At 41.3% G+C, this 21,705-nt stretch overlaps 1 protein-coding gene across 2 annotated transcripts in view; it reads left to right on the top strand.

Annotated features, from left to right (window-relative positions):
* The window catches only part of LOC311256850 (protocadherin-1-like), a 222,543-nt gene that overhangs the window by 75,089 nt on the left and 125,749 nt on the right, over positions 1–21,705 (top strand). The window lies entirely within an intron of this gene.

Consider the following 21,705-nt stretch of genomic DNA (forward strand, 5'->3'; position numbering starts at 1 on the left):
CTCACCAGTCTTTAGCTGCAATATTTCATTCATATATAAATATTTCCAAATATTGACGTTTGTGTGATTTAGTGTAATATTTGTCATGTTTATTTCCTGTGTGAGCATCTATCTGAGGTAGAAGTTAACGAACAAACACGCCCGCCTGCTGTCACATCTCCATGACCTCAGCTTCTCCACCCTGATGGTTTCTGCTGCGAGAGGAAGCAGCTCCAAGTGTAAATGACAGTTGGTGCTGCCTCTCTCTCCCTCCTCACTCTTCGTCTGTCGTTAGCTGAGAGATTGAAGCTGCTTCATTAATAGCTGCTGGATGGATCTCGCTCGTTCAGCCGACTCCCCTCTGCATGCTGGGAAAATCTGCTGACGGCTGCACAGTGACAGAGAGGAAGGCGAGGAGGCGAGATGGAGAGCGAGAGACAGAGAGCGAGAGAGAGAGAGAGCGTCCTACATTCGTACAAACAGTGGGGAAAAAAAACAAAGAAACATGTTCCGGTTTTCTGGATCACTGCGGTTTATTACCGGACTCGTTTTACGACTCCTATCTGTCCTTCTATCTTCATTCACCCTTCTTTCCTTTCCCAGTTCCTTCCTCCTTCCTCCCTTCCTTCCTTGAGCTTTTCTGTAACATGTGACACTCCCAGGACGGACCGAGGGACAGATGGACGGGCAGACTGAATTTGAGTTTAAGGAAATGAGATCTGTCCCCTAAAAAAAAAATCCTAAAATGCCAGTTTAGCAGTTTGAGTTCTGACAGCTGAAACGTTAGCCTGACAGGACGACAAACTGCAAGTCAGCGAATCAGGAGGCAGCAAGTCCTCACTCTGTGTGTGTGTGTGTGTGCTGTTAAATGGAGTCACATACACAAAAGTGTCTCTCCCAGGCTGTTATGACTCGACAATGCCGTGACCACTGCTCTCTCTCTCTCTCTCTCTCTCTCTCTCTCTCTCCCTCTTGCTGTGTGTGTGTGTGTGTGTGTGTGTGTGTGTGTGTGTGTGTAGACGGAGCACTGCTGTAATTGAATTTTACCTCTCAAAAAAGCTGTGACATTATTGTATTAGAGGATGGATACGCTGCCTGGCCTCACAGACGGAGAGAGAGAGAAGGGAATTGAACTGCAGCTAAAGACAGTGACGTCATCTGCGTATACTGACCAATCGGAGCCCTCGGTTCGGTGTCAGGATGTAGTATGGAGTCGTGCTGAGCTGTCAGAGGAGCTGCTGTGAAACATGTCCTGCACATGAAAGATAAAAGTGCCAGAGAGGAGTGTGTTGACACAGGAGGTGCGTTTGGTAACTGTGCTGGCAGCTCCCAGGTGGGTGGAGTTTGGCAGCTAAGCTCAGGTGACCTGGTGATAAAACACACCTTTAATCTGGGGCAGCTGAACAGCCAATGACAGCCAGCAGTCGTTCCAGGTTGGGAGGAGATGTTTTTATGATCAGTCTGATGATCTCAGTCTCGTCTCAGATCTTCTCGACCGTCTCCGCCTCGTTAACGACCCACCTGATCATCTTAATCTCGTTTGCAAACCCTCCAGATAATCTCCATCTTTGTTAGCGACCCTTGTAAACGTTTCAGTCTTGTTAGTGATCATCTCAATCTCACAGGTCTCAATCACATTAATCTGGTTAGTGACCCTCATGGCAGTTTGGTTAGTAATCCGCCCCATCATCACGGTGGTGTCTGAAACCTTGTCCACCATCTCGTCTCGTTAGCGACCCACCTGATCTTCTTAATCTTGTTGGCAACGTTCCCAGTCATCTCCGTCTTATTAGCGACTCCCCAGATCACCTCAGACTCATTTTCAGCCTCCTCAATCACCTCAGATAATCATTAACCTGGATCCAGCCTGTGGTTAATAACCAACCCAACACTTCAGGTTGTTTGTCTCCCGTCCAGTCCGTCTTGTTGATGACGTAACATTTGGTTATTAGGGTGCAAAAAATAATTTGCAGTTCTTATCTTCTTTTGGAGTTTATTAACAGATTTTAAAACTTCTCGTGTCTTTGTACTGGTTTGTTCTTGCTCTGTTGATAAACTGGAAAAAGGCAGTGTCGTTTAAAGGTCCCATATTATGAAAAAAACTTTTTCTGGGATTTGGGGTGTTATTTTGGGTCTGTGGTGCTGCCACACGCATACAAACTTTGAAAAAAGACCATCCGTGCTTTTTTGAGTGAGATACAGATTTCTGACGGTGTCTTGCCTGCAGTTTCCAGATGAGCGAGTCAAATTTGGCTTCGGTCGTCGATGTCAGAAACAGCTGCTCTCAGCAGAGCTCAGTAGAGCAACTTTTAGACAGCTGATATTCAGGACCACGGATGGGTTTGGGGCAATACATTTCGAATACAGTGTTGTTGGACCTCTGACAGCTGTGAAAAACAGTATAATATGGGACCTTTAATATCTTAATAACTAGCTTTTGCCCCGGTTAGCGTTAGCAGAGTGAGGCGTCACTACCTGCTCTGAGTGGAGCATCTTGGACAGCCAGGTACGGCAACAAACTTTGGGACAAACCTCATGCAGAACTGATTCTGCTAGTGATTGTTTCCGGTAACTAAGTACACTTTTATCTTTACTTTTACTTAAGTATGAATTTTTGGGTATTTTTTAAAAACACTAGTTATTTCGGACGGCGCTGCGTGGTCGCCTTTAGAGAGTGTTTTTTTTTTTTTATGTTTATATTGTTGTTATTGTGTAGTGTACAAATAATTACACACATCTGAAAAACTTTTATGTTTTGGCAATATGGTTTTTATCACTTCTATATTTCTACACCAGTAAAGCCCCCTTGAATTGAATTGAATTGAAATAATCATTAGCAAATGTAATAATAATCATAGCAAGGAAACCTGTTGGGCTTCGTCGTCTTTGTCCTTTCCTTCAGTGTTTTATTTATCGGTTCTTTTGCATGTTAAAGCCTGAAGTCCGCACCAACAGAGGAGCTAAAATCCAGATCAGGCAGTAAACCTGTTCTAGTCGGGGGGTCATGCCTATGTTCCCACAGCCCAATGGTCCCACAGCCCTATGTTCCCACACTTTTTGGGTTAGGGAAGGGGAAGAGGTTAGGGTTAGGGAAGTGGTTAGGGTAGGAGCATAGGGCTGTGGGAACATAGGCATGCTCCCCTAGTAGGAACCCGAAATAAAATGATGAACCTAAAAATGAGCAGAATTTATCTCCTCTAACACATTTCTGCTTTTACTGCAGTTTTGTGTGGTTTGTCCCAGTGGTGTTGCCATACCTGACTGTCCAGCTAGTTTACAGATTAACCAATCAACACCCACCTCTTTATAAAACTCTTTATTAACAGTTACAGCCGCAGAGAAATGATAACTAAAGTACTTCCACTCCAGGAGAAGCAGACACATTTCTGTGAAGACACTTTCATTTAATAATCTCCTACAGGAAGAATTATCACTGCGAACTTCTTCCAGTTTTAAAAGATGGTTATTTCCCCAACAGGAGCTGAACAGTCGGCAGAAAGCCGTCTCGTTTTTTATTAACCGACCGCATTTTTAATTGAGATGCAGAGATTTACAGTCTCACTGACTCTTAAGCTGAATCTGAAACTCAAATAATTTACGACTCGACCGAAACATCTTCAGTGAGTTTAGTGGAAATACAGACACTTTCTCTCTCACACTTTTCTTTTGGAAAGTTTAGAATTTGCTCAACAATTCTGCAACAATCTATTTCTGCCTGCAGCGACTCTCCTCTCTCTCTCTCTCTGTGTCTCAGTGTCTCTCTCTCTCTCTGTGTCTCAGTGTCTCTCTCTGTGTGTGTCTCAGTGTCTCTCTCTCTCTGTCTCAGTGTCTCTCTCTCTGTGTCTCAGTGTCTCTCTCTCTGTGTCTCAGTGTCTCTCTCTCTGTGTCTCAGTGTCTCTCTGTCTTTGGTGTTTAAGGTTTGAGGTAAGAGGAGCTGAGGAGGAAGTATCTCCTCCTCTACCTCCTGTAAGACGAGATGTAACACTCCCTCCTCCTCCTCCTCCTCTGCTCAGCGCCGCGCTCCGTTAGCATCAGACCGGTGGTTGTTCGTTAACCAACCCTGACCGGCCGCCGTTTAATCTGAGTGAGACGAGGAAAGACGAGGAGAGAGAGGGAGGAAGGCGATCACTCACTTGTCCTCGACCGTCCTCTGAGAGATGGGGGGGGAGGGAGATGGGGGAGACAGAGGGGAGGTTTCGGCTAACAGGGATAGGTTTCCAGCAACTCACCCACTGCACACACACACACACACACACACACACACAGTCATCACACACTGCTCTGTTCCCACCTTGTGTCAATATGAGGCTGTTTGTGCATGGCGACCTTTGACCTGGACAGTTTCACCTGCCGGGAAACAAACATATGGTCAGACAGTAGAGGAGAGGGAGGAGGGTGAGAGTAGGGTGAGGAGGAGACGAAGAGTGAGGAGGAGGAGGAGGATATGATTTATGAGATAAGAGGAGGTGAAGTGGAGGAGAGCGCAGAGAAAACAGAGCAATATTAAAACAGCTGCACCCCATTTACACATCTGGACACTGTTTCAGCACGTGTATGTGTGTGTGTGTGTGTGTGTGTGTGTCTATATATATAGTGTGTGTGTGTGTGTGTATATATATTATGTGTGTGTGTGTGTGTTAAAGATCTAATTCCCAGCGTGTGCAGAGAGAGATGTTTGAATGTTAAAGCGACGAGGATGAAGGTGTCATTCACAGCTCAGTGACAGAGAGAGACGTCAGTTTGTGTGTGTGTGTGCGTGCGTGCGTGTGTGTGTCCTGTTTGAAATTCTGCTCGTCTGTTATCTGACTCCATCCAAGAAATCCAGAGAAAGAAGGAGACACAGGATCAGAGACAGAAAGACACATTCACTGAATTTATATTCACTCAGTTCATCATGTGACAGAATGTAACTAAGTACATCCAGTACTGTACTCAAGTACTTTATTTACTCTTACTGCTTTTACTCTATTACACTCAAGAGTACGTTTCACCACCGACCGTGAAATCCATCTGCGTTTTGAAAATTCAGACCCTGACTGCAACCATCAGAGGACTCATTGATCCGTCGATTGTAAGAAAACTACTTCTTAATCGTTTCAAACAAAAATGTCAACTGTCGTCTGATTCCAGCTGCTTAAACGTGAGGATTTGTTGCCCTTGTTGGTCATTTATGAAAATAAATGAAGAGTCTTTGGGTGTTGCACAGAAGCTCTAAACAGTCAGTGGTCAAACTAATATATATCTATAATATAATATATTTTTTTTATGTCGGTGTGATTTTGAATAGAAACTAGAAGTTTTCTTCTTGAGCGTCTTCATTCTTCGTCCCTGTCTCCCACTCTGATCGTTCACAGTGTTGCTGTGTGAAGGTCACAGTTTTCACAATCAATTACACAGATGATCCTGACTATGACTAGTTTATTAGCCCCATAACAGGTTCAGTGGAAACGCAGCACCGAGGGAACAAATGTTAAAATGGCCGCCGTGTCAGAAGGTAAATAAATAACATTTAAGACGAGCACATCACGGAGAACATTACCCTGATCAAAGTCATAAAACCTGCATCAGATGGGACTTTTAATGTCTTTCACCAGGTGGGTGGGGCTCGCCGCTCCGCAGAGACTTTCCTTTATTTATCACTCTCTTCATCACTCCATCCGTCTCTCTTCCTCCCTGTCTGTCCGTCTCCCCTGCAGCTGCCAGCTGGCAGCGGCTCTGTGGGCTCATCAATAAGACTGACTGATTGGAGATTGATGACGGCGACTAACAGAGAAGAACCTGTCTGTCTGACAGATGATCCTCCTATAGAGAGATGCACAGACAGACAGAGACACAGTGAGCTCTTTAGTTGTGCTGCGTGCAGGTAGACACTTTTAAATGAGTTCAAGGAGTTGTCGCTAAGCTAGCAGTTTCCATCCGTTTTCAGTCTTTGTGCTAAGCTAAGCTAAACAGAGCACTGCGGGGAGTTATTTTTCAACTAGTGATCTGAGCTCAGTATTTCATAAAAGAGTTTTGAAAATGTGTTTTTTTTTTACATGTTTAACTTGTTAAATAAATTGTATGACTGTTAAATATCAGTCAGAATGGATTAGTAAAAATATCAGAAAGGTTTTATATTTTGGGAAATAATGCAAATTTGCTTTCTTACCGGGAGTTAGATGAGACGACTGATACCACTCTCATGTTTGTGTGGTAAATATGTTGTTGGAGCCAGTTAGCTTAGCTCAGCATAAAGACTGGAAACGGGGGAAACAGCTGGCTAGCTTGGCTCTGTGGAGTGGTGAGAAAGTCTGCTAACAGCACCACAGCTTGTAATCTTTAAAACTTGTTTTTTGAAAACATAAAAAAATTAAGGATATAATGTGTTAAACTTGTGCCTGTAGTTTGATTTATGCTAACATACTAGCTGCGATGCCATGATAAACATGGTAAACATCAAACCTGCTAAACAGCAACATGAAAGCGACAGTCATTTTTAGCATGACTGTAGCCTAAACTCTTGTTATTATATCAACAAGGTAAAGTTGACAAGCTAGACAGATGCTAATCATCTGTCAACATTAGCATCTTACATCAGTCGGCACGAAAACATTCATTAGTCTTTAACTTAGGCTACATGTTAGTATAGTGTGCAAGCATGTTAGTCACTGCACACGTTTTAAATGCTACAATATTTTTCCTCAGTGTTAGCAGTTAGCATCTTTGTAACATATCAGCCTATCGGTTTGTATAGAGTGCTGCGGGGATGGTGTATTTTTGTAGGCTAACCTGGACGTTAGCATTGCCAAAAAACCTGTTGACTTCAATACCAGAAGTGCTAAAATGCTAACATATTTCCGGGTTGAAGGACTCAGTCCTGCAGATTCAAAAAGGCAAAGCTGGTTCGCTCCCACGCTAACATACCAGACAGACATTAAACATCCTAACTGCAAGTTTGCAAACATTAGCATGTTACATTAGTCAGCATGAAAACATCAATTAGTCAACAACTGCCATGAATGTTATTTCATGGCAGTTTAGCAACCGTACACATTTTAAAAATCTACCATGTTTATCCTCAGCGTTAGCAGTTAGCATTTAAGTAGCTTGTCATCTCTAACACGTAGACGGTTTGTATTCAACGTGTGTGACAAACTCCTTGAGAGGTCGTCGTGGACTAAAAGTAGAAACAGACATGAAGCAGTTATCCGTCATCTGGCCTGACTTTGGATAAGACACATAAACAAGATGTCTGAATGTCAGACTTTATATTTAAACATTAAAGGGACGCAACAGAAGAGAGCTGGCACTGGAAGCTTCCTCCGAGCCAAGCGTCCCATCACACTGAAGATTCCTCAACGCAAGAAAATCCATCAACTGCCGTTAGTGTGACCTGAGCTGACTGCTGAGTGTGTGTGTGTGTGTGTTTGTGTGTGTGGCACTACGGCTAACAAAAGGCGCAGCCATTAGGGAGAGAGAAGTTAACGAGCTCCATAAAGATGGAGGGAGGAAGTTATTGACTGCCATTTGTCTCTGTTGAAATGTGTGGCAGTATGTGTGTGTGTGTGTGTGTGTGTGTGTGTTTGTCACTCTGGATGTGTGTGTCAGTTTGTGTGTGTGTGCGTCTCTAATTGTGTGTTTTGAGTGTGTGGTCTTTTGTTTGAGGGTAAACAAAGCCAGAGGTCGTTCTCGTCAACACGCTGCACTACAAGGTGACAACCGAGTCCAGCTGTGTGTGTGTGTGTGTGTGTGTGTGTGTGTGCGCGCGTGCGTGTGTGTGTTTGTACAGCTGGTTTGATTGACAGGTTGAGTAGTTTCATGGTAACTGTGGTGATGTGATGTCACTGGCTAAAAAAGCTCCAGGTCAGATCTCTAACCCTGATGTCGCGGCCAAATGGTACAAATATAAATAAACTGAGGTGTGTTTAAGTGCTGTTAGACTGCAGGAAATGTGATGTGACAACTTGCTTTTAATGAAAAATGGTAATGGTAAGACTTTAATTCACAGGTCTTAAATTTCCTGGAAACACTAATGTAATTTGCTGCTAATTACAGCATAAACAGAGCTGCAGTCCTGACTTAGTTGTGTTTAGAAGCAGTTGTTTTATTTCCTTAAAAGAAAAGCTGCAGTTAAACCAGAGTGGATTATTCTCCACATGTGTTGAATTGTATTTTTGCCTGGAAACCATTTTTCACATTATCACATGTTAAGCTGACCTGCTGTACTCTGACTAAAAGCCTCTCTAAGTTCTGTGAGCAGTTCAATCAATTAATTGGACGTTTGCCAGTTGAACGCTGCCTCCACTTTTCCTATAATTAGTGTCAGAGTACAGAATCCTTCTGAGGAAACTTCCTATGAATTTAATTTGTTTCTCAGAAAGCTCAAGGAAACCAGAGTTCCCAAGTGTTTATTTAAGACGATCTTAAATAAAATAAACTTTAATAACTTGCTTTACAAGTTGATTCTTAAATAAGAAATGAAAAGCAGAGATAAAAAACAATATCCTGACCATGTTTGACTGATATTCTCCAAACACCTTCGCTGCTCACAACCCAGATATCTGTTGGAAATATTGATATTCTCATCCAGACTTCAGAATCGGCACCGACGTTATTGTGTGTGGATCAGACTGATGCAGCCACATTGAACAGGCTGCTGTAAATCAACCTAAATCACCACATTTATGCCCCAAAAATATATAATAATATTAATTGATATAAAGGCTGGACAATATATTGATGGAATATCGTCTTGTTATTGCATCATATGGCACAAATGCTGTCTTTTCCTGTTATTAAATGTTGCATTACAGTAAAGTGGACTTACCAAACTGTTCTGTTCATATTACTGATGATTATTCTCAAAAATCTCATTGTGTTCATATTTTAATACCTCAATATCGAGGTATTTGATGTCCAAGCAACAAGTGCTTTCTATATTTCAAAATACAAATATATATATATATATATATATATATGTGTGTGTGTGTGTGTGTGTGTGTGTGTGTGTGTGTACCTAAAACTACTGTGTTACTAGTTTAAGGCCGTATCGACCGACTCAGTATTGTGCTGATTGTCTGGTCATGTTTAGGCACAAAAACCACTTGGTTAGCGTTAAATACCTGGTGATGTTGCCACAAACACGGCAGGATAACGCCCTGACATCTTGTTAAGAATATCCAGTGGTTTCATGCTGTCAGACGATGAAACACAGTCTTGAACACTGGTCTTTGGCTGTAACTCCACCAACATCGTGTCTGTCTTTTCTGATATGAAAGTCAGCCCATATACATCATATGATATTTTAGAAATGTTAATATAATGACAAGTAGAACTAGAACGTTTCTGAGGTTCAGAAACGTGAAATGTTGACATTTTACTCCATCGACTGGACGGATTGAACCACAGCGGCACAGTAATGTCATTACTACTCATCAGTTGAGGCAAAACTACCCAATTATAACTCATTTACACATTTTATTTTATATTTTTGATTCTAAACTCTGCAGTACTCATTTTATTCTCCTCTCTGACTTGTTATTGTTATAAAACCACACAGAGAAACTTGTCGTATGTGAGAATCTGATTCTGGTTCTGGTTCCTTCACACTGACTGACTCGTTGTTGGATATAAAAAAAGTCAGTTGGTGCTTTCAGTCACTGTTTCTTCAAGCAGCAGGAGTCTGGGGCTATGAAAGACGCCCCCCCCCCACCACACACACACACACACACACACACCAACACACACTTCAAGGGATTCCCCTGCAGCAGGACAGGCAGCGTTTGTTTTTTCCTCCTCTGGCTCTCTGTTGTGGCTCATCCATTGTTGTCTTGTTCCTTCCTGTGTGTGTATATACATCTGTTCCTATATACTGTAAGTGTGTGTGTGTGTGTGTGTGTGCGTGTGTGTGCGTGTGCGTGAGAGGGGGATATATTCCCTGGGGGAAGCCTTTAACAGTCGGACCTCAGCCCACACACTTCCTGCAACTAGCCCCGACTTGCATGACTGCACAGGAAACGCTGACATCACTTCCTGTGTATTTCTGTAAAATGCTGCATATAGGTGAGCTGAGATTTTCAAGGGAGGATGAGACTCTCTCCAGGAAGTAGACACATCCTGCTGCTGAAGAAACAAACACAATCAGATATATCTCTAGACGTCTGTGTGTGACGAACAGTTGACACTATTCTTTATCATTTAGTCTTCTTGCAGTGGAAAGTTACAGCGTCTGTCTTCACTCAAAACATCGAGACGCCATGCAGACAATAAGCAAAAATACCAGCATGTAACACTGACATAACCTCTAATCTTAGGTTGTACAGATTTTAGGGACATGAAGCTTTTAAAGATACCCGCTTATTCAAAAAGTCACATATTCTTTACACTGCTGCCATCAGTGTTTAGATGGATTTCCTGCCTTCAAGCCATTGGTTAGTTCACTTGTATTAAAAAGCTTAATCATCAATCAAACCTAATTCATAAAGTACGTTTTAAGTGTTTAACAAGTGAAAAAACATGTGAAACATTAAGAACAATACAAAGTGTTTAGAGACTAATGCACACCACTTGCAATAAAATTAATAGAAAACACTGGCTGGGTCGGATTCTGCTTTTGTCTGACGGCCACTTATTGTAAATCTTGAAAAACATCCAAAAACATATAGATTCATCAGTTTCAACAGCTGCTCGCTGTAGTTTCCGTCAAACAAACAGGAGGAGATGGTGCATTTGTCAGGGACTATTAATCCACATTTGGTGCTCTGGTGGGTATTTACGGCAGCAGGATGGTGTGTGTGTGTGTGTGTGTGTGTGGGACTGAGCCTAAATAAACTACAGTGTGTGTTCACGGTAATAAATCATCCCATATGTGGAGACTGTATACAACAGATGATGATGGACAATAAATGAAAATACAGCTGAAATAGCACAAAATATGTCTTCATAGGATAAATTATAATTGTTGACAAAGTACTGTACACTTATCATGTCTGCATGCAGCTACGTTATAGTGTTAAAAGCATGTTTTTAATGTTTATATGGTTCTGATGGAGGAAGATGCTGCCGCAGAGCTTCGAGCAGCGCTGACAGGAAACAAACCTTTTCAAATTAAAACAAACCACTGACCTTTGAGTGCGAGACAGAGAGAGAGGTGTGGCTTCTCTGGATCTGCTTTGAATCTCTGCAGCTGAACCCCCTCACACACACACACACACACACACTCACACACACACACACACACACACACACACACACACACACACACACTCACACACACACACACACACACACTTGTATATCTGACAGTCAGATCAGCTGCTGCAGGTTTTCGGAGGGTTTAATGACTTTTCCCATGTGGACAGACACAGTTTGGCTTTCAGCTGCTTCTCACTTTTTACTGCTACATCCTGTGAGTGTGTATGAGAGTCGGTGTGTGTGTGTGTGTGTGTGTGTCAGCGCTGTTTCTGTAAAATGTGTGTATTCGCCCGCGTGTGTGTATATTGTGCATGCAGGTGATTTATCTAAGTCAGTGCTCGCTCGGCCGACCACCGCAGTTGAATCCTAATTCTCTCCTTCGCGCTCGCTCTCTCGCTCTCTCTCTCCCGTCAAAGAGCTGCTGTTCATTCAGAGTAAGGAGGATGGGGCGATCGAGGGAAGGCCAACCCTCCTTATTTCCTTTCCTTTCCGTGCATCATTCTGTCCTTCAAGCCCTCCTTTTCCCCCTCAGGTAGCTTTCTGTCTCTGAGAGGTTTCATGTGTTTGCAGATTTACAGTCACAGATGCAGATTTAGCAAAACTCTACTGTTGGATTTAATGCTTTAGGACACACACACACACACAGAAAGCACACACACGCATACACAGATAGCACACACACACGAAAAGCATGCACACACACGCACACATACACACACAATCTACAGACAATGGGGCAGAGTGTATTTTCCTGCTTGCCACTCTCATCCTTCTTTAGTTAACGTCTGACAAACACACTGAACCACACACACACTCTCTCTCTCTGACACACACACACTTTCTTCCTCTGCATCTGTCTTGTATTATTTATCTGAGTCATGTCATCATTCATAAGTGATAAACTCCCAGTGGAGTCAAACAGGAAGTTGTGGGGAACGACAAGACGAGGAATGTGTCGTCGCCTCTTTCTGCAGTCGTGTCATTCTTTCCATTAACGGCTTTCAAGCCACAACTTCTCATTGGATCCCCCCATCCTCCCTCCTCCAACTCCCATCAACCCCCACGACCACCACCACCACCACCATCCATGGGAAAGCCCCATCTGACATCAGAGAGCAGAGGCTCTGTGACCCGGCGAGGCTGTAACGAGCATTTTCTGATCAATAATTAAAGTCTCTCCCAGCTCGTAGGTTTGTTTCTGCTCGGACCGGAGAACGATTCAAATCAGGCTCACTTCGCTATTTCTTCAGAACCCCTCGAACATACCAAAGAAAACAAAAGAAAAAGAGCTGAAAGTCGGCCATCCATTATCTTAAGTGTCCTCTGGACGTTGGATGTGGTGAGAGTCTGTGGTTTTCACTGTCAGTGCGTCGGAGAACAGAAGCTCCCTGAATGACTTCTTGTTTTGAAAAACATCTCAAAGATTATTCTGCTCAGACGGAGAAAACAAGTTAGTTTGTGATGACTCAAACAACAAAAAGCTCAATTAAAATACCAGGAAACTACAGAGTGGCACTCAGCGGGTGTTATGGCTCAGTGTGGAGTGGAGTGGTTTGGTGTTTTATAGTTTGGTGTGGTACTGTAGAGTGTGTCATTTTATATTACAGTATATTGTGGCATGAGATGGTACATGGTGGGTCTTGTATTGTCTGTTATGGTATATGACGTATACAATGGTATGAGTATTACAGATTGGTACATTATTATATATTATTGTATGGTGTTGTTTATAATGGTTTGGTATGGTCAGTTATTTAATTGGAAATTGTGTTATTGTGTGGTATATTGTAGTATCTAATGATGGTACATGATGGCATGACATTATAGTTTCACTATATATGGAACATGCTGTATATGATGGTATATCCTACTATATAATGCCATGGTATTGCATGTGATCATGTTGCACGGTGTGTTACATGATTGTATTTAATGGTTTGGTATGGTTTTGTGTGGTATATAATGGTATATTGTAATATCTTACAATATGATAAGGAATGGTAAATGATGGTATACTATAGCATGACATAATATAATATAATATAATATAATATAATATAGTTTCATTATGGTATTGTAATCTCAGTACACACCTTTGTACCACATCATGTTGTATATTGTTGCTACCTAAACTTATATTGTGGACTGTTATTGCATGGTGTATTATGACATGATATATGATTGTATAATGTCCTGGGACGGTATATCATGGTATGTTATGGTATATTGTGTTGTAGTATCGGGTATGATGTATTGTAATCAGGTATATTATGATAAATGAAGACATTGTATGGTGTGTTATGGTATCTTATGGGATGGTATAATATGGTTTATCGCAGTTTGGTTTTCTGTGGCATATATTAGACTTTATTATGGTATATTATGGTGTAGTATGGGGAATGACGTATTGTTGTCAGGTATATAATGATAAATTGAGATGCTGTATAATGGTGTCTTTCGGAATGGTATACTGTAGTATAGTATGTTGTATTGTAGTTTGGTTTTCTATGGTAAATCATGGTATACTATGCCACATTATGGTACGTTACAGTGTATTATAATATATCATTGTATGGTATGGTGCTGTATATGATAAGATGGAATGGTATATCATGGTATATTATGGTGTAGTTTGTGCTATGACGTTTTGTGGTGAGGTATATTATGTTAAATTAAAACATTGCGTGGTATATTATAGTATCTTATGGAGTGGTACATTGTAGGGTATATTGTAATTTTCTATGGTATATTATTGTATATTATGGGGTATAGTCATATATCACTGTATGGTATGGTATATGATAGTATGCAAATAAAAGACTGGGATGGTAGGTTATGGTATATAAACAATATTTATACCATACATTTATATTATATTATGGTGTAATATGGTGTATCACTGCATGGTGCCCTGTATGATGCTATACTGTGGAATGGTGTGGGAGGCTATGATCGAGTATAGTACGTTAGAGTCCCATTGAGGCACATTTCAGTGTGTGGCATCAAACTTTATTAATCAATCCAACCAGAAAATAAAAACATGAAGTAATGAAGTAAATTAATGATTCACGCAGCAGTAAACATCAACGAGGGTCTGACTACTTCATGTTTGTGTGTTTACGTGTTGGTTCCCAGCATGGCTCCATCATTCTGCCCCTCGCTCTGTCATTACGGCGTCGCTGGAACGCCGCCGCCGCTCGGTTAACCACAGCACTCTCGTGACTCCGCCCACTCCACCCCCTACCCTCAAAACCACTGCTCCCAGTCCCACAGACCAGTCCTGCCAAAAACCAATCAACACATTCCTTAGCATGTTTGTTTTTCTATTGCCTAAGGAGACGAGGAAAAAAATGGAGGAGGAGGAGGAAGAGGAAAAGATGGATTAAAGGTGGGATGAGGAGGAAAAACTAAGGAGGGCTGGAGGAGGAGGAGGTGGAGGAGGAGGAGGCGGAGAAGAAGGTAGAGGAGGAGGAGGCGGCTAATGCAGCCTGATGTATTAATCACAGTCAGAGGTAATTGAGAGGCCGAGCGAGGACCGGGCGAGCGAGCTGTCCTCCATCACTGTCTCATTCTCTCTCTCTCTGTAAACACAGCTACTGTACCGACTGAATATTAATGCACCGATACACTCCCCGTGTGTGTGTGAGTGTGTGTGTGTTTGTGTTTAAAGTGACTTATGGTGCAAGTGTCCTTACAAGAGTCTGTGTTGTTGTTCTTGTTGTTGGCATCAGTGTTGGCTCAGTGGCACTGTGTGTTTTGTGTGTGTGTGTGTGTGTGTGTGTGTGTGTGTGTTTCCTCTTTGGCTGACACTATCACTTAGTTCATCCTCATGATTGTTAAAGGAGCAGTTCAGCATTTGTATCGTTTCCCCCGGAGGACGATTAGAAGACGGATTTCGATTTGTGTTCAGTGTGTCTTTAGATTAGCTTAGCTTAGCACAAAGACTGGAAGCAGAGGGCTCAGAGCTCAGATTTATCCAATGTTTGAGAAGTAAGTGTAGATCTGCCACGATTAATTGATCTGTTGTCAACTTTGAATTTATATGCCAACCATTTTTAATAGTCAATTAATTGTTTTGAGTGATTGTTTCTGATTCCAGCTTCTTAAATGTGAATATTATCTGGTTTCTTCCCTCTTCTGTGACAGGAAACTCAAGAGTTTTAGGTTGTGGGCACAACAAGACATTTGTTGGCTGTCATCTTGGGCTTTTGGGACATTTTTTATCTGACATCTTACAGACCAAAAAAACTAACCGAGTAATTGAGAAAATAATTGACAGATTGATCGACAATAAAAAAATGATCGTTTGTTGCAGCCTGAGGCCTCAGTCAGCTCTCCATCCTCCATGTTGTGTGTTAACACTGAGAGGTAGGGGTTCATGTTAGGAGCATTATGGCCTTTTTCTTGAGAACAAGCAGAAAAACGCTTTCTACCATTTTTCTGATGACTCATAGCGAAGAAAAATGTATTAAAATACACTTTGTCACTTGACAAATGGATCAATCGTCTAATCGCTTCAGCTACACTTTCTCTATTTTGATTGCGCAAGGCTAGCAGTTTCCCCCTGCTTCCAGTGTTTGTGCTAAGCTAGGCTAAACACACTTTCTGGATTTATCTCATTAGTGGACACACAGATGAAACTAACATCCATCTTCTGTCTGGATAAAACATTTCCCAAAATGCTGCAAACTGTTTCTCTCTCTACTCTCTCACTCTCCACACACACAAACACACACACACACACACACACACACACACACACACACACACACACGGACAGAAGATAATTGGATAATAAGTTAGAGGACGTTGTGTCTCTGAATCGGTCTAATTTATTTCCCTGTTTGTCACAAAGTGCTTCTCCACTTGCACTGACACGCCTCATTATTCACTCACACAGTAATCACTAAATACTCTGCTACATAAAACAATATAATAATACACAGCAGCCAATATCTATAACATCATGAGCACTTCTAATATGGACTAAATCTCTCTCCAGTTTCTCTCAGCGAGGCGGCTGTCTGAGGCTTTGTTTGGGTCTCTAAGGCAACAGTGTCTGCTCGGTGCCGGATCATCCTCTGCTGACCTCTTTACCTTTTTTAGTAAACACAGACTCACCTTCAATCCATCAGTCTGCGTTTCTGCCCACATCACTGAGATTCCAGTCCTTTCTCAGAGTGTTTCTAAATACTCTTAAAGGGCAGTTCCTGCTGTTTTTCGATCAATCGTTTTGTAGTTTTGTCCATCGTTTCTCACTTCTTCAAACAAAGAGTTGTAGATCACCTGTTTCTGACTGATAATAACCAGGTTTCCTTCCAAATATAGCAAAAAATGTGATATAAAGTTCATCAAAAATATAAAGATTTAGACATTATTCACCCCCCAATGCTGATGGAAAGTCTGGAGCTTCACAGTAAATCAGCGTTGCAGCTCTCTCCTAAACAGCTGAAGTAGCTGGAAAAACAACCAAAAATAACCATGAAATGTCTCCATACAGCTTGTCCGGCATAATCCAGGTCTGCAGACGCCAGATGTAATCACACCGGACTCACTGGATGTAATCAAACAGTAAAGTAGGAAGCGGTTGAATTCTGATGTTAACTTGAAGATTAACAAATCGATTATCAACTTTGTTGTTTGAACTTGAAATATGGTCCATCGTCCCTCCAGATTTCAGTATCCGACGTATTTTCAGTTGCTGATCGATCGAGAAGCTGTGAAATTATAATTTGTCCGATTCCAAACATTTACAACAACAACCTGGAACACAGCAGCGTACCGTTTCCATCTGACCGCGACATCAGAGGAAAATGGCAGCCTTGTGAATATGGTCTACTGATGTAAAAGTTATTTACTCCCTCCTGCATCCACTTCAGACGAGGTGCAAGATTTCATCTTAATAAAGGATGTAAATATGGTCTCCTCAGATCAGTTTGTGATCTCGGAGCTTCTGCAGACTGTGATCACAGCAGACGAGCTGTATGGAGACATTTGATGTTTTTTTGGTTGTTTTTTCAGTTTTAAATCAAGTCTCCAGCTACTTCAGTTGTTTAGCAGAATGCTGCAACTCTGTTTTACTGAGAATGGCCGAGCGTGCTTGATTGACAGCAGTTCTAGCCTATCAGACTCTCATCTCTTTTACCCCAATTATGACTTTCTGGGTCATGTCCCTGACAAAGATAACAGAATATCCTGAATTACGTTCCTTCCTCTTTAATTATAACTCGCTCTCCGAGTGTTTGCAGCGAGCCAACAAGTAATAAATCAGCTCAAAACATTTCCTACAAACTCACAGCAGAATAAAACCTGAGAAAAAACCGACACTTTCATTTTCTTCCTTGTCTCTGCCCTTAAAAAACATTGTTATTAAATTATCTGCTGTCTGACAAAACCCAGTTTCCTCTTTTTCGAGCGGTAAACACGTTCCTGCCTCAGACCGCAGCAAATTAACGAAGGAGGCGGAGCCGTTGGTTTCTGCCGCAGCTCCGACTTTAATTAAACCCACAGACACAAACCGAGTCAGCTCAGAGTGGAGATATGAGGTTTCCACCCCGAGCTGCTGCCACCGCTGCTATTAACACATCTCTATATTCTACATTAGTAACACTTTATTTTACCACCGCTTTAATTCACTACTAATTTTAGAATAATTTTCCGGTGTGTAACCGTTAACTCTGAGGAGGTTTCCTGAAAAGGAAACTGTGTAATTTTTTAAACTCTGAGGAAAAACTGAGAAAGACTTCAGTCAGTGATTGCTCATTAAATTTGAGTTTTAAAGAAATTATCTAGAAAGTGAAGGAATAGAAGAGCTGCATGCTTAATACTTTATTTCATTATTTGACAGACATCCATTAACCCAAGCACATATTTATTTGTCACCCAAAAGTTCTGTCTCTGTCCAGCTTACATAAATAAAAAACTTCAATACGGTCTTAAGTATTCATTCCGATGGTTAATATGATGCTAACACTGTCAAATAATGCAAACAATGAACACTCAAACAGTTGATTAAACATTTAACACATGGAAATAATGGATCTGCATTGTTCTTCTCTTACTGGATAGCTATTTATATCACCAGACTCCCTTAATAAATATTGTTATTTTAAGAGTTGTTTCGTGAGGAGAAACTTAACAAACTTTGTGAAATTCAGCATTAAATCAAACATAAAGTTGTTTGTTTCCAAGAGAAAAGTGCTTCACCATTTTTCACCACAAATACAGTAAACAGTAACCAATATAGGAGAAAGTCCCCAGACTCCTTAAAGACATTGCTTGATTTGATAAGTTGTTGAGTTTGGAGAAACTTTATAAACTTTGTCTTTGACAAATTCTTGATTATTGGATGGAAACAAGCATTCAATTGCATTTTGTTTGGCTGATTTTCTCAAAATTCCTTTGACATGTTGAGAAATCCGGAGCAGACGGACCTGCAGTGCCTTGTTAAGTCATGATTGAACAATTTTTTATTTCTTTTGAATTGTCGGCCATTGAATCGCCCTTAACTGTGATTTACAACAGCTTCTTTTGTAGTAATGGCACCAAATTACATAGAAATTTCCTTGAAATTAGCGGTTACACCAGGCTCTGTGTTAAAGGTAGTATGGAGATAGATGAGGGGGACAAAACACAACGCTGGTATTAAAGAAGCAGACAGTTATTCTCAATTTCCACCGATAACGACAAACACTCACAGACAGTGTGTCGGATCAGCTCTGCAAACACCAACACAAACACATTTATTCACCTCTTTCTCATGACAGCAGTCTCACTTCACTGTTAAACAGTTTAGCACAAACACATTCAAAATGCACAAATTAGCTTTATGTTCTTTTAGCTTCAGTAACTTAATTACACTTAATTTTATTACACAATCACCAGCCAATTAAATCTACAACCTCGTCTACGCCACATAAAAGTGCTTCTGTTGCCTTTTAGGCAGCAGAGTCGATTAAACAAAAGTAACTCGGTATATTTACTCGAGTACTTTTACTTCCTTTTTATGCAACTTTATACTTCTGCTCGACTACAGCTCACCAGATTTAGAAAAACCTTTGTACATGATCCTTCCTCGTTCGCTGCTCGCCGCGCTGGAAGTTGACTCACACTGATAACACACTGAGGAACAGGAAGGAGCTTTGTGTGTGTGTGTGTGTGTGTGTGTGTGTGTGTGTGTGTGTGTGTGTGTATGTGTGTGTGACCTCATTTCACACCTGCTCAGTGTGCCAAAGGTGAGCTGACTGTGCAGGTTGGAGGTTGTTGTTGTGTTGACGTTCAGCGGTGTCCTCAGGTGAGAGCTCAGGTGGAGGAGGACATGTCGGGGGGGTCAGAGGACAGTCCAGGTCCTGGTCCGTCTCTGCAGGTGTTCTCAGTGTGTACAGGTGGAGGAGGATCTGCAGCAGAGCGTGGCAGTTTGTGCTGTTTTTAAAGAACCATGCAAAGTTATCTCTGTGCCTTCAGTAAACTCATTCCCGACCCTCGTTTTAGTCATTTGTAGCTCAATTAATTAATTATTTCCCCTCAAATTAATCGTCTGTGACCCTTTTTTATGTCTGAATCCACGTATCCTTGTCTCCCCTGCACTGCAGCTCCACAGCTCTGGTTTGATTCGGATTCAGATTTGTGGATCTTACCGTTTAGATATTGGCTGTTAAAGCTCCCGTATTGTAGGAAGTGAAATTTGATTTAAAATACTGTGAAAGTATCAAAACAGAGATGCACACAGTTTATATCCAAAAACTGACCCTTCAGACGAGCCGACAGGACCGCTGTGTCTTTTAAACATTAAAGTGTGTAAACATAACACAACACAATTTTGTTTTTCAGAAATACATTACATTATTTTAATTTTTACAGACAATCATCTCACAATCCATAGCTTTATATTCAATTACAGTATATTGCCTGACTACTAACTTAAATATTTGTGAACAAAACAATATTTGAATTTTAAAACAGATTTACTTTTGCAATCAGAAGACAATCATATCGTAGCTTCCACTTTAGCAACATTTCTGTAAAGTTACCGCACTGTTTCTGGTCAATGTTTACATTTTAATACATTATATTTCACTCTAATACACTTGATAATGACAGTTTTAATCCTGAACAATATAATAATGTTAATAAACATGTTGCATCACTTCAGTTTGCCTCTGTCACTCCTCCTCCTCCTCCTCCATTTTGTTCAGATGTCCTGCAGCACAGATCTGTCGGAGCTGAAGAGCTTCTTCGTGTGTTAGTTTGGTTTCCAGCCTGTTTTTTATTTTCATTTTCCTCCTCGACATTATGTTCTGTTGTTTGATTAGTGTCAGAGTTTCCCCTCTTATCCACTTTATGAAGATGACTTTCTGTTAGTTCATTATGATTCTGGAGGAAAAGCTGCTGTCCTGCTGCCATCTTCCTCTCTGTCTCTCCTCCTGTCTGCTGCTGATTAGACTTGGCGTTAGCGTTAGCATTAGCCTGTCCACTCGTTCCCTATGGGCCTGTTGTCTCATCTTGGCTAGCGGCAGCAGCCTTGGCAAGCTAGCTGCTAATCCAGACTGGATGCTAATGAACTCTGGCTGGTGTCCACCTCGTTCCTGTAGAGACGTCTGTTTCTATGAAGCCCAGCGGCTAACAGGCTAACATGCCACCGGTCCACTGGCCAACACAGACAGACACACAGACAGAAGGACAAACCACCTGGAGCAAAGCTAGCTGGACTTCTGCTAGCAGTTAGCTGCTAATAAGACTGGGATGTGACAAACAGGGTTAACCAAGAGCTGGATTTAAACCAAGAGCTGCGTTTGGTTTAAGAACTAGAGAATATTTCCTGCATCACGTCGTCATAATTCACCACAGAAACCCCAAATCTGAGTGAATACAACTAAAAACATTAGCCTGATGAGAGTCTTGCACCACACAGAAGAACAGATATTAAGCTGCATAAATCTCTCTGCATCTTGGCTTTTAATACTAGATAATCTCATCCAAAACAGATAAAGAGGGTATAATAATTCTTCTTTATGGCGATCTCCCACAGTTTGTTCAACATTTTTAACCCGTTTCCCAATAGTTGGATCTCTTTCACACCACACTGAAGCATTTTTCTGTTTGTTGGGAGACTCTTTCACCATTTTACAATTTATATATTGCCAGAATTGGATTTCTCTTTTGGACAAAAACCTGTAATGGTCCAAATGGTGCTTTCATACCTATTTATATACCGTCTATCCTGATTTTTCCCCCGTCAGTTTCAAAATCTTTGCTCAGAAGACAACTTTATTCTGGATCACTGCTGAAAACTGAAAAACCCAAAACCCTGCAGGCTGCTGATATGTCTCTCTTTCTTTAATATAGTTGTTTTGATTAAAACATTGAAAGTAAAGTAGATAAAACAACTAATACCACTTCCCACAGTTCATGTAGACACTACAGTGAGGTAAAAAAGTTCAATAATAGTCGCTAAAAGTAAACGTAACGTTAACGTAAATAAGTGAAGTACTTATGTCACTTATGTTACTTACGCTACTTATATAACATAGCATTTTTAGCCCAAAGTATGATCTT

Source organism: Pagrus pagrus (genome assembly GCF_965226575.1).
Source record: "Pagrus pagrus genome assembly, chromosome: 5".
Lineage (NCBI taxonomy): Eukaryota > Metazoa > Chordata > Actinopteri > Spariformes > Sparidae > Pagrus > Pagrus pagrus.